The sequence below is a fragment of the Pezoporus occidentalis genome, unplaced genomic scaffold, assembly GCF_034315485.1.
Source record: "Pezoporus occidentalis ecotype Australia unplaced genomic scaffold, CSIRO_AGI_Poc_V1 ctg48, whole genome shotgun sequence".
Lineage (NCBI taxonomy): Eukaryota > Metazoa > Chordata > Aves > Psittaciformes > Psittacidae > Pezoporus > Pezoporus occidentalis.
In genome coordinates, this window is record NW_026915813.1 from 8,073,183 (window position 1) to 8,085,198 (window position 12,016).

A 12,016-nucleotide genomic window follows, 5' to 3' on the forward strand; every position below is an offset into this window, starting at 1 on the left:
GATCTAGCTGAAAATGTCACTGCTCATTGCATGGGGTTTGGACTAGAAGACCTTTGAAGGGCCCTTTCAACCCAAACTATTCTGTGTTTCTAGGGAGGATCCCCTATCCTCTCTCCACCTGGCTTAAGACAGTGACATAAGGGATAGAGGGCAATGGCAACAAGTTTGTGCCTGGCACAGCAGGCACCTTTCCTCTGTGATTACCTCACCTTCCCAGGTGCCCTTGCATAGTAGGTATCGGGCTCTGCAAGTGGAACCAAATGATAATGAGGGCAGTAGTTCATCTACTATGGAGGTGTCACCCAAGTTAAGTCAGTCTATGTCCTACATCAAAACTGCTTCTATAAACAAAAGACACTGTTGTACAAGACTCCCTTCTGAAGGGATTAGAAAGCTCCAATATGCAGACTGGACCTGCTTCTTAAGGAAGTCTGTTGATCCCTGGGTCTGGAGTTAAAAATGTGAAAAGGAAGCTTCCTAACCTGGTACAGCCCTCAGATTATTATCCATTATTGATTTTTCAGGTAGGCAGCGATGGTGTTTCAACAAGAAGTCTAAGGATAACAAGCAGAGATAGTTTGGGGCTTTTGCATGACTGGTTAAGGATCAGGAGCATGAGTCATGTTCTCCTCTATCCTTCCAGTTACAGGGAGTGCTGAGGGAACAAACAGGAAAAGCCAGCAGATCAATACCTGGCTATGAGCCTGGTGTCGCCAGAGGAATTTTTGGGTTTTGATCATAGGTCTTTTTACACAATATCAAGCCTGCTGGCAACAGATGGCGTACACCTATCTCAAAGGAAGAAAAAGTTCTTTCATGGGAATTAGTAGGGCTCACTGAAGGAGCTTTAAACCAGATTTGAAGGGGGAAAGGGATAAAACCAGGCTCGCTAGAAAGAAGTCTGTAAGCAGCACATCAGTATTTGAGCACACCCTTCCTTCTGCACAGTGGCCCTGAAAAGAGAACAAAATTGGTCTTTTCCAACCTAAACAATTCTACGATTCTATGACTCTATTAAATTGCGGTTACTCTCAAAATGTCTTTTGCACATTTAACAGAATGCGAAGGAGTTTTTTGCTCCACAAAAAAACCAAACAAAACAAAAACAAAAAAAAAAAACACAACAAAAATCCCCCCAAAACCCAAATAAAAACCCAGCCTTGAGATTGGAAGACTTAGGAGGTATGTCTCCATTAAAAGTAATTCTTACTTGAATCATGAAGTATCTTGAAAAAATTCCACATTATGTGTACTTATAACTTCTCTTAGGTCTCCAAAAGAAATAAAGGTTACTGAGACAGGCATTGGCTTTTGCTTATGTACATGCAAATGGGAAACCAATCTTTGATCAAGATCTTTAGTCACTAAATAAATCAGGCTTATCATAATAGATAAAATCTTGGCAAAACTTAATAGAAGGTCCATACAATCCTGACTTCGTTGAATGGATTCATCAATGTCTTCAAAGGTGGATCTGTTTCAGTAACAGGGTGACATTTAATTTAAATATCGAAAGGTAAAATAAACTGGCTTTTGTGTTGGTGACTTAACCATGAGCAGGAGAGCTCTGCTGTCTGGAGTGGTCCAGGATTCAAAAAAAAACCCAGAACATTCACCTTAACCATGGACTTGCTAGCATTCAAAAAAATGCATTTCTTGCTTTGTATAGAAAATACCATAATGGCTTTTACATCAAATCATGTTAATGATACTAGAAGATTCTCTACATTAAGTTGCAGTTAGCTGTGCTTTTCATTCTATCCATCATATTTCTCAGATGTTTAGAGTAGGCAGACATAATTTCATTATTCTTATCACAAGTATTCACTGTTAAACTATGCAGGCATCTTACACTGACCTGTAATGTAACTCCTTGAGTAAGATGAGATGTGTACTGCCTTAATTGTGAATTTCAAATTGCTTACAATGAACAGAGAACACCATACACTTTTTAATGTACTTACAACTTGTTTCTGAGTTAGAACAAAATGAAAAGTTAATACATTTAACTACCTCACTCTTTGGATAGTCCCCTGAAAATACCTGTCATCTTAATAGGTTTAATCATTAATCAAACACTTAAGAGAGGTTGAATAGTAGCAGTGCAGCTTATTTTTGGATTTTCTTTTTATGAATATTACTTGAACTCTGTCAGGACAGCACATACCCAATAGATATAAAGTACCTTCATTTACAACCCGTGACTTTACACCAACATTTTTTTTTTTCTAAAATATCACAGAAATAAACATGTTATTTTACAGCACAGCTGAGGAACAGGACTTTCAAAACCTTTCAAGTGTCCTCTTACTGAGGCAATAAAATGAGCAGACTAAGATACCTGACCACATTTTCCTTGCAAGGACAATATATATATAAATGAAATTAATTACTTTGTAGGCACATGACAAGGGCAGTTAAATATAAGTGCTGATACTGGCCAGTGTATCCTTTTCTAAACCTCTGTGTTGTAAGATGAAAAGATTGAGCAGTTTTCAAGTCTGTTAAATTACTTTCTCCCATTTATCTGAGTGTAAAAACAGGTATAATTTTTTTATAAGTCTTAGTTAAACTAGACCAGAATGCAATATACAATTGGAAAAATCATTATTAATCATTATATCTTGAATTGATAGTTGTGAATATTGTCAAAAATGTTATGGAATTCTACATTGTACATTCAATCCATTGAAATAATAATTTTAAACATTATTAAGAATATCATTAAATGGGTTGTGTAATGAGTGCATTCTGCAAAATCTTTGTAGTCAGTCAATGGAAAAAGTGAAGAAAAAATCACAGCCTGACCAACTTCTTTGCACTTTCAAAAGTAATTTCTAAAGACTTGGATAACACTTTGCACAATTACAGATACTGAAAAGCAATAAATTTAAAAAAAAATTTTGAAAGATTAAATGGAGGTTTCAATTCGTTGTTCTAAATAGATTTTTTGATAAAATCAGTGGTAAGACACAGTAGAATAGTAAAGTCATTATTTGCAGCTAGCTCTTGAGCACCCTGGATAATGCATTTTGGTTAGCATCATGTTTCCTTTGAAGAATCTTTTAGAACAGAAATGACATATCAGACTTACCAGTATGGATTTCTGTTTCCAGACACATGTACACAGGCACAGTTTTCAATGATATTTGTTGGCACATTGAGTACCACAGTTCTCTAGGGGTTTGAAAAGAAACATCTCACAAAGCAATGCAGGAATATAAATTATGGTACAAAATGTAAAGCAAAGCCAAAAAAAAAGAAAAAGTGTTGAAACATACTAAAGGATTCATTCTTAAGTTACAAAAAATGCTTGTGTTTATATGATACCATTTAATGATTTAAGTAATGAATTATGGCTTTCTTCTACATGATAAAACAGGAGTCTATACATTATAGAAAAATAAGTAAAAGCATAAAACCGCTGACAAACCAGCAATTATGTCTGTCTTTGGTGGGGATGCACTGACTGGTTTTAACAAGAGATGTAATGCAACTGCTATGTAACATGACGCAACACAGAGTGTTATTCTGATTCCAGCAGTTATGCAGATGGTTCACACAGTAGCTCTGACTCTTCAGGAAAACACAGGAGTGTCTTTAAGGGAAGGAAGGCAGTTCCACAGGGATCTTACAGATGTTTCCAGGAACCATTCTAGGGCTAGGGCTAGGGCTAGGGTTGTATCTATACCCTGTCATGGAAAAAGCATAGAGATGTTCAAGTTAATGTCAAGTCAGTCGGGATAGCTGCCTGGCGCAGAAAAGCAATGCGTAGGAATACTGATTCAGACACTAAAATCAATGCAGATGAATTAGCAATGCTAATTGACATAGATGGTGCCTCAATGAGGCACTCTTGCTGGTTTTAGTACTGGTGCTATCTCTGCCAAGCTTTGGTGATTATCTGTATCATGTGGTACCCTGAGAACAGAGTATTTCTTCAGATGGAGCTTCTTTTGAATCTACAAAAATGTCAAGTGTTTTCATATCTTTCTTCAACATTAAAACTCAATTTGCAGGACAAAGAGTACTAGAAATACCAATATAAAACTGTTTGCAGGACATATATGCCTAGAGTTTTTAAGAAAAATTATGAAAATGAAAAAATAGAGGAATTATGAAGAAAGTATTTTAGGCATATTACATAGAAAAGAAATAGTATTTTCCCTGTATCCTCTATGGTCTTATAATTATTTTCATTTTTGAACTTCAACATATATTTTACTCAGAAAAAATATTTTGAGATGTTACCTTTATAATGTGTAATTATAATATAATCAAATTGGATTTTCAAAATGAATCATGCCGACCAGTCAGCAGAGACAAAATTGCTACTGATTTTGTTTATGACAAAGCTTGCTAATCACTAAACCTTCCACAAAGTGTTATTAAACCAATTTCTGGGAAATCTGAAACAATAAGACTTTTAAATTTCTTTTAAATATATATTTCTGCTGGATTTTTGATTCTCTGATTGTGTTTATTAATCATTATTTATCGATATCTAGATACTGGTAATATGTTATTCATTCTGTGTTTGAGATCTCGTTTTTAGTTTTAAGCAAACTATTGCAATCTGTTTGCTTAGAGTCCCGTGCCAAAAATATGCAATGAGAGCAGCATGTGTTATCGGGATATATTAGAATTCGAGCAATAAGTGGTGTTCACTTTTAATCACCAGAATTTACATTTTACGAACTAATAAAGATTTATCTTAATATCTTTCCTTATTATTATAATTGGAGTGCAGCTACAAGAGTTGTGTCCATGAAATAGAAAGCACATAGAAGTTCCATTTATAAATTCCATGATTAATTTTTTAAAGCACTCATACGTTAAAAGACTGCATGTTACAGTCTGCACTTCTTGCATTAGAGTTAGTTTTGTCAGATCAACAGAGCCTTGAACATGTTTAGCACCAAGGGAGGCTGACACAGGATTCTGCTTCAGGGATTTGTGAGGTTCATTATCATACCCTATGAATTATAATTACACTTCTTGAGAGTAGGAGGATGCTTTGTCAAAATCTCCAGTATGCATAAGATAACATTTCAAGACCTATTTGTTCAGATACACTGAAAATACATTATGGCTCTTGTTTGCTGTGCACTACTTTGTTACAGTTGTTATTATCAGAGTATCTGCAGTTTGTCAGAATTCCTGTTGTCTCTGCTTCTTTTTAGAGAACTTTCCATGATCTTCTACGTCTCATACTGCTTTGCAGCCCAAGTAAAATTTGTATTTAAGTATACTTTAAAATTAGATTCTCCCTAATGTTATTTTAAGGCCCCTCTTCAGGCTCTGATAACAGCTGGAGGAAACAAAACAATATGATGGAGGGTTTTTTGTGCATGTGCTCTTGATTTAGCCTTAGTGCAGTCGGTGAACATTCACCATTGAATTACCTTTATATTCAAGCTTTTGAACATGTGTAACAGAATAAGACATGAAAGGCTACAGTTTGATAAACACTTCTTTCAGTGACTGTGCTGACTCAGGCAGTCCCTATATATCTGGCACTCCTTATCTACATTTCCCTCTAGGAAAACAACTCGGTAAAATGGCTTATTTTTACTCTAGATCAGTTTTTCAGTCCCCTGGTACAGATCTGCAAGCAGTTGTAGATTAACTGAGGAGATGGCATAAAGACTACAATGATTGATGAAAAGTCCTTAAGAGAAATTTTGCTGAAAGAAATATTCTTCAAAATACGCTGCACAGGCATATGTTTAAAGAAATTCTTTATTCTGTTGTGTGCAAATGTGAATAAGAGAAAAGGAAGAGCTGTTTGGAATCAACTATGCATTGATTTTTCTGTTGTTCAGTACTAATTTTTGACAGTCCTGATACTTGGAGTATCAGGATTTGTTGGTTTGTTGTTTTTTTTTTTAATGTGCAAAACCCCAAACAGTTAAGAAATGAAATTCTATTTTAACCCCAACTACTCTTCCTATCCAGGAAAACCAGGCTTTATTAAATTGCCTTTTCTGTGTTTACCTTTATTAAAATGGCTTAATTCAATTATTTTTTGTGTGTCTTCTGAGTGCTTATTACTCTTTTCACTTTTTGAATTCTTATAGCATGATTTGATATGATTCTTAATATTCTTAATAAATCTTGAATAGATTTTCTTAAGTATAAAAGTACTTCACCGGTAACTTATCATTAACACAAAGTAGCCAGGCAATAGATACACCAGGAGCCTCTATTCTCATAGGAAAATGTGACCTGAAGAATTCTTTTTGCTAGCAGGTTTGCCCATCAACCTCCAGAAGTCAATTTTCTACTATCTTTTTGGGCTATACTGCATTATTTTACTTCTAACAAGTTATGTTAAATTAATGCAGCATTGTATATGGGCAAAATAGATGGATACAGTTCTTTGTTTAAATTAAAGTCTAATCCAAGTTATTCTAAGATCTTAGTTTTAAGCTCTTATGCTTTCCAAGGAAGAACAGATAACAATGTCATTGATTCTCTTAATTGAAGTTTCTGTCACTGAATACTTCTTTACAAGAGAAATACAATAACAATTATAGTTTGGTACAAAGGAGTCCTCAGACTGTGTCTTCCTTTTTTAATCTCAGTAACAGAAGCAGTACATTTAGTTTTGTTTGAGAGTTTCTTCAGCATTTATAATCCATGTTGGACACATCTCTTTTTCTGCTGTTTTTTACCAATTAGATACCCTTTCCTTCATCTGCATGCCATCTTGATTTTTGTAGTTATGATTGGCCCAAACCTAAGTCTACCTTTCTGTACAGTGGTGTGCCAGGAGAATGCCTTATTGACTGTTGACTATTTCTTAACAAGGTTTTTTTTTTTCTGTAAAATTAATCGTATATTAAAATATCAGAAAACACATTCCATTTTGATGCTCAGCCTCCAAACCACTTAAGAAATATATTCATAGAGTCCCACTGAAATAAAAATTAGCATTAGGACCAGGGCCACAGAGATGAAATCTGGATAACACACAGCTTTTGGGTTTTAAAGCCATTTGCCATTCACCTCCTTGTTTTTCTTTTCTGATTTGGAGAAATTTTCTGACAACCACTGTTGGCTTCAATAAATATAAATTTTCATTTTTACGTGAGCAGAATGAAGTAAAATTTCCTTATAAAATGACATTTTTCTTCTTTGCATTACTTTAGTTACCGCTTCAAGGGACTATGTCCATTCATCTCAAGTAATTAAAAAAAAAGCTTTCAGATGGTTGGAATAACACTGCTCATATTGGTATCCCAATTCCAAGGCCACAGGTCATTATGACAGTGCTGAGCTTGTTACCTCTTTTACTTCCAGGAATCTATTTGATTTAAACATTATTTTGAATTCACAAAATAGTATATGGGCTATTTGGTTTAACACCTCATCAAGATAGGTATGCCCCCTCAGCTCTAATCTTATACATTTTTATTTTTATCCTGTCTGACTTAACTTTCCTGTGTAAAACAAACATTTATTCCTGTATTATCAGCGGTGTGTGTATGTATTTCTAAATACCAGTTTAAGAAGTACTTAGCTTGTTGATGATCCAATGTACTATTAATTTATAGGTCATAAATTGAAAGAGAGCCACTTTCAAGAAGTGTTTAGAGGCTGAATTTGAACTTAATCTACAGTTTCTACAATGCATCATGATTTAGGAGACTGATTGACAGGTATGATGGCTTACTTGAGTTTCCATGACCTGACCATGTAACCTGCCTTACTCTGCCCCCTTTATGCATAAGCAGGTGAACCAGCACAAAATGCTGGAATATCTTCATTCCAGAGCTTGGTATGCTGAGGAAGAACAGCTCCAGTGAAAATTTCCTTCTTTCTGTGAGTCTGAAGTTTGCTGTTAGTGCAAAAGAGTGCAAACCTCTGAATTAACAATAGACTGTACAGCTGTGGATAGAGTTTTCTCTAGCTGATATGAATCTGTTCACGCATATCTACAAGGGCTAGTAGACATATTTTTAATATTTTTTAAGGTTACTTATAACATTTTTCACTGCAATGACTTTAAATTTTCTGTGGGGTCTTGTTGGACTCTCCCCTTTCCAAAAACAGTCTCAAATTTTGCAGAAAAAAAACCTTAAAAGTTTATTAGTAACATAATTATATTTTTGTCAAAAAGTAATAACCTGTCCATATTACTTGGTTTTGTTGTCTAGTTAGTCAAATATTTTACTAGCTGTAGGCTATAGTATCTGTCATTTATTGTAAGAAATGGGGTGGAGTAGAGTTCTTCCCATCACTGCTGATGACACCTAATTATACACTAGAAAATAGAACTCCCTGAGGAAGCAGATAATTTAGATCATGCTCAAGTGCAATTGTTTAAGGCTATTTTGGATGGTGTGGGTATTTTATGAGCTCTATTAATAATAAATGAACTAATGTTGTAGCTCTGCAACTTGCAGACAGCCTCATCTGACCGCTGAGATGATGTTGGCTTTCTGGCAATAATGAAAGTACATAAATATTAATATGTTAAGAAAACCATATTCATCCCTTCCAGGCAACTCCCCCCAGTTTATATACTGGGTATGACGTGCTGTGGTACGGGATACCCCTTTGGCTAGTTTGGGTCAGGTGTCCTGCCTTTGCTTCCTCCCAGCTTCTTGCGGCTGTCCTGACTGGCAGAGCATGAGAGACTGATAAGTCCCTGATCAGGGTAAGTGCAAATTAGCAACAACTAAAACATCGATGTGTCATCAGCATTGTTTTCACTGTTCTTGCTACTAATAAGGAGAAAAAAGTAACTGGTACAGCTGAAACCAGGAGAAGTGTTTGAAAGTATATAAAATGTACTTAAAAATATGAGAACTACTGGGCATTAAATTTGAGTTAGTTGAGTATATTTCTTCATTTATGGTTTAAAAGCCACTTTAGATATTCTGCCAGTAACAAAAGCCATTATATTTTTACCCTTCAACCTGTAACTTAACCAAGAGTATTAATTACTTGTTAAATTACAGTGCTGGAGAAATACATAGATGCACAGAACCTTTGGAAGCCTCTGCATATAACTGGAGTACTGTTTATACCTGTCTAAAAGCTAAATGAATGTTACATTATTCCAGGTAAGTTTAAAAAAGCAAACGATCCCTGTATAAAAGAGCACTTCTCATGCTCATTTTGTAATTTTATGTTGATAAACACACAGAAGCTCACACAAGTACAAGTAAATGCTTTCTAAGCACTTGTTTTCAGTTTGAAAATACTGGTAGTTGCAAAGCTTGTTAGCATTTTGTTAGGGACTATGTTACATAATTAATCCACAAAAATTCTACTGTATCTAGCAGGAAAATCATTCATTCATGCTTTCTGTTGTTGATCATTATAATGACCATGGAGCAGGACAAAATATAAAACTAGCATTTGTCTTCATTTTTTTTAAAGCTGAGGACAGTCATTTACTCACTCTGATCAAGGTGTGTATCTACACATGTAGCACTCTCCATAATTAGGAAACTTAGAAGCACCCTCTGTATTGGGAGTCAGGATAGTTCTATTCCTTCCACTTGGTTTTATAGCAGAGACATTTTCTGCTTCCTGAGAGATTTCTGTACCAGTATGTGATGTAGGTGCATCTTGAAATTTTACATGGCCTGGGAACTGGGTGAGGAGTGAAAACACAGAGAAGTTTTCTCTAGAAGTCACATATTCGTTGTGGGTCCAGCAGTGTTGTGCAAACTTTTTTTCTTGGATTTCCTGCCAGCTAAGCTGTCAGTTATACCGAACAGTAACAGATTATTCTCATCTTTTAATTCAATCAGCATAACCCAGGTCTGTAAAAGATTAAAAATAAAAAAAGGAAAAAAGACAACAACACAAGTTAATTGCTTTTGTCTCCTGACAGTGAATTCAGTAATTCTTTTCAGTAGTGTAAGCCTTTATGTTTATTATCATAAAATTTCATGTGACTAATCATATATTTACATATCAGATCTAAGTGTAAAATAATGGAAGGATTCCTGGCAGGACAGGAGGGACATGAAAGTACAAGGATATGAACAATTTTGACCCTGAATCCAAAGTGCAAAGCAGTAACAAGGGTACAGCTGTATTTCAAAGTAAGTCTACAGTAGCAGCTACAGAACAGATCTGACTTCTTCCACAGCTTGGTACAAGCCTATGTATAAAGCCACTTTATGAGCTACACTTTAATCAAAAGATAATAGCTCAGAGCAAGATAATATGGTAAAATTCCTATCTTCTTCTTCTCTCAGATATTTATTTAGCTAATTAATCTGCTTTGCATGCCACCCATCCAACCCAGAGTCTTCTCTTTCAGAGAGATTAGAAGAATCAAACACAAGAAATGTACAGAAATTAAGAATGAATTTTTTTTTTTTGTGGTTTTTCTGTCTTTGAGGCCTATTATGCATGTGCTTTTGCAACGATCTAGGTACCGCAATGCACAGAAAATATAAGAAAATTTGCCTGTGTTATAGTCATGAGTTGGGATTTTGCTGGTTACCCATGAACTCAGAGTTGGGAGTTTGGTAATTCAGGCATAGTGTCAAAACTGACACCTGGGAGTACATTGAAAGATCCTTCATCAAGGAAGCCATTAGTTCTTTACCAACACATAATAAATAAGAGTCTCTCCTGGTTTTGTCTTGATAATGAATAACCTGTACTGATCTTGCTTTGTATAGTGTTGTGCTTTAAATCTCTGCTGTGCTATATGCACGGAAATACCTGTGCATATACATGCACACATGCAAACACTCTTTCAAACTGCTTTTGTTTAGATCCCCTCTAGCTCAAAAGCCCTAGTCTTAAGTGGTTCTAATAATTCTATAACTCTTATTGCCCACTTTTATATAGCTGCTATAATAGAACTGTGTGATCCCTCAAATTCTAGACATCCACCTAATTTCTAACAAGGCATTAATAGGGTCAAAGGTTCACCCTCATTCACTGAGCAACATTAAACATGAATAATTGGAGATACTCTTGCTATTTTTAAACAGCTAAGGGAATCTCTATACCAATAATTTATTTAAGCTATTAGCAATGAGATGGTAATATTGCACCCATTAAAACCTTCCATTTTATGAATTTCTGTTTTACTTTTCTGAATCAGAAGTGTAAACCTATTTTACTTACTACAATTTTGAGAACTCTGAGGGACTTCTCTATTTTCTCTTAATTATGATAAAGTATAGGGTTCATTGTAATTGACCAATAGTACATATTGGAGAGGGCAAGGCACAGTTTTATTCAACATATTTCTAATAGGAAAAGAAAAAAAAAAATCATAATGTCTGTAGGTCAGTGTTGGTATAACCAAGATCTAATTAAACACAACATTTTTCATTGAAAAGGATGTTCAGGATATCTTCAGGGATAAATGCAGATGTCCTTGTCCATGAGTGTTGCGCCACTGAAGTCAATGATCCAGGTCTTCTCATAAAACCTCCATATCTCCTTGAGGTCTAATGAGTTTCCTTCACTTGTGCAAGACAGTTTTCTCTTGGGGTAGGGTGCTATTCCACACAAAAAATAATTAGATTCTGTCCAAGTGCTCTACCACTTCTATTAATACATAATGAAATGCTTTCCTGTTTTTAAAGAATTATATAAACTGTAGTGCTTTTTTTCCCCCTCATATCTTTTTACCCAAATAGTCCCATTTAGTTTCAAATCCCTAGTTACTATAGCAAATAATGTGCTAAAGAGTAAATATAGACAGCGTAACTGTCATCTCTATAAGTAATACCTACATACAAGACCAATGGCTTAGATTTTTGCTTTTAGACATGGGATGTTTTTATGGGTAATTTGAAATTTTTCCTGTTTTCTAGCTGTAGCTTATATTTGTAACATGTTTCTGTTGCTGTTTAATCATTTACTGTCTAAAAGGATGGCAAAAAAAAGGTATAATTTGAAGTTTGTTTCTGACTGAATATAATGGAAAATCTTTTCACTGTTAGGAGTGCCAAGCATTCGGAGAAGGCTGACCAGACAGGTTGTGAAATCTCCAGCCTTGGAGTTTTCCAGACACAGCTGGATA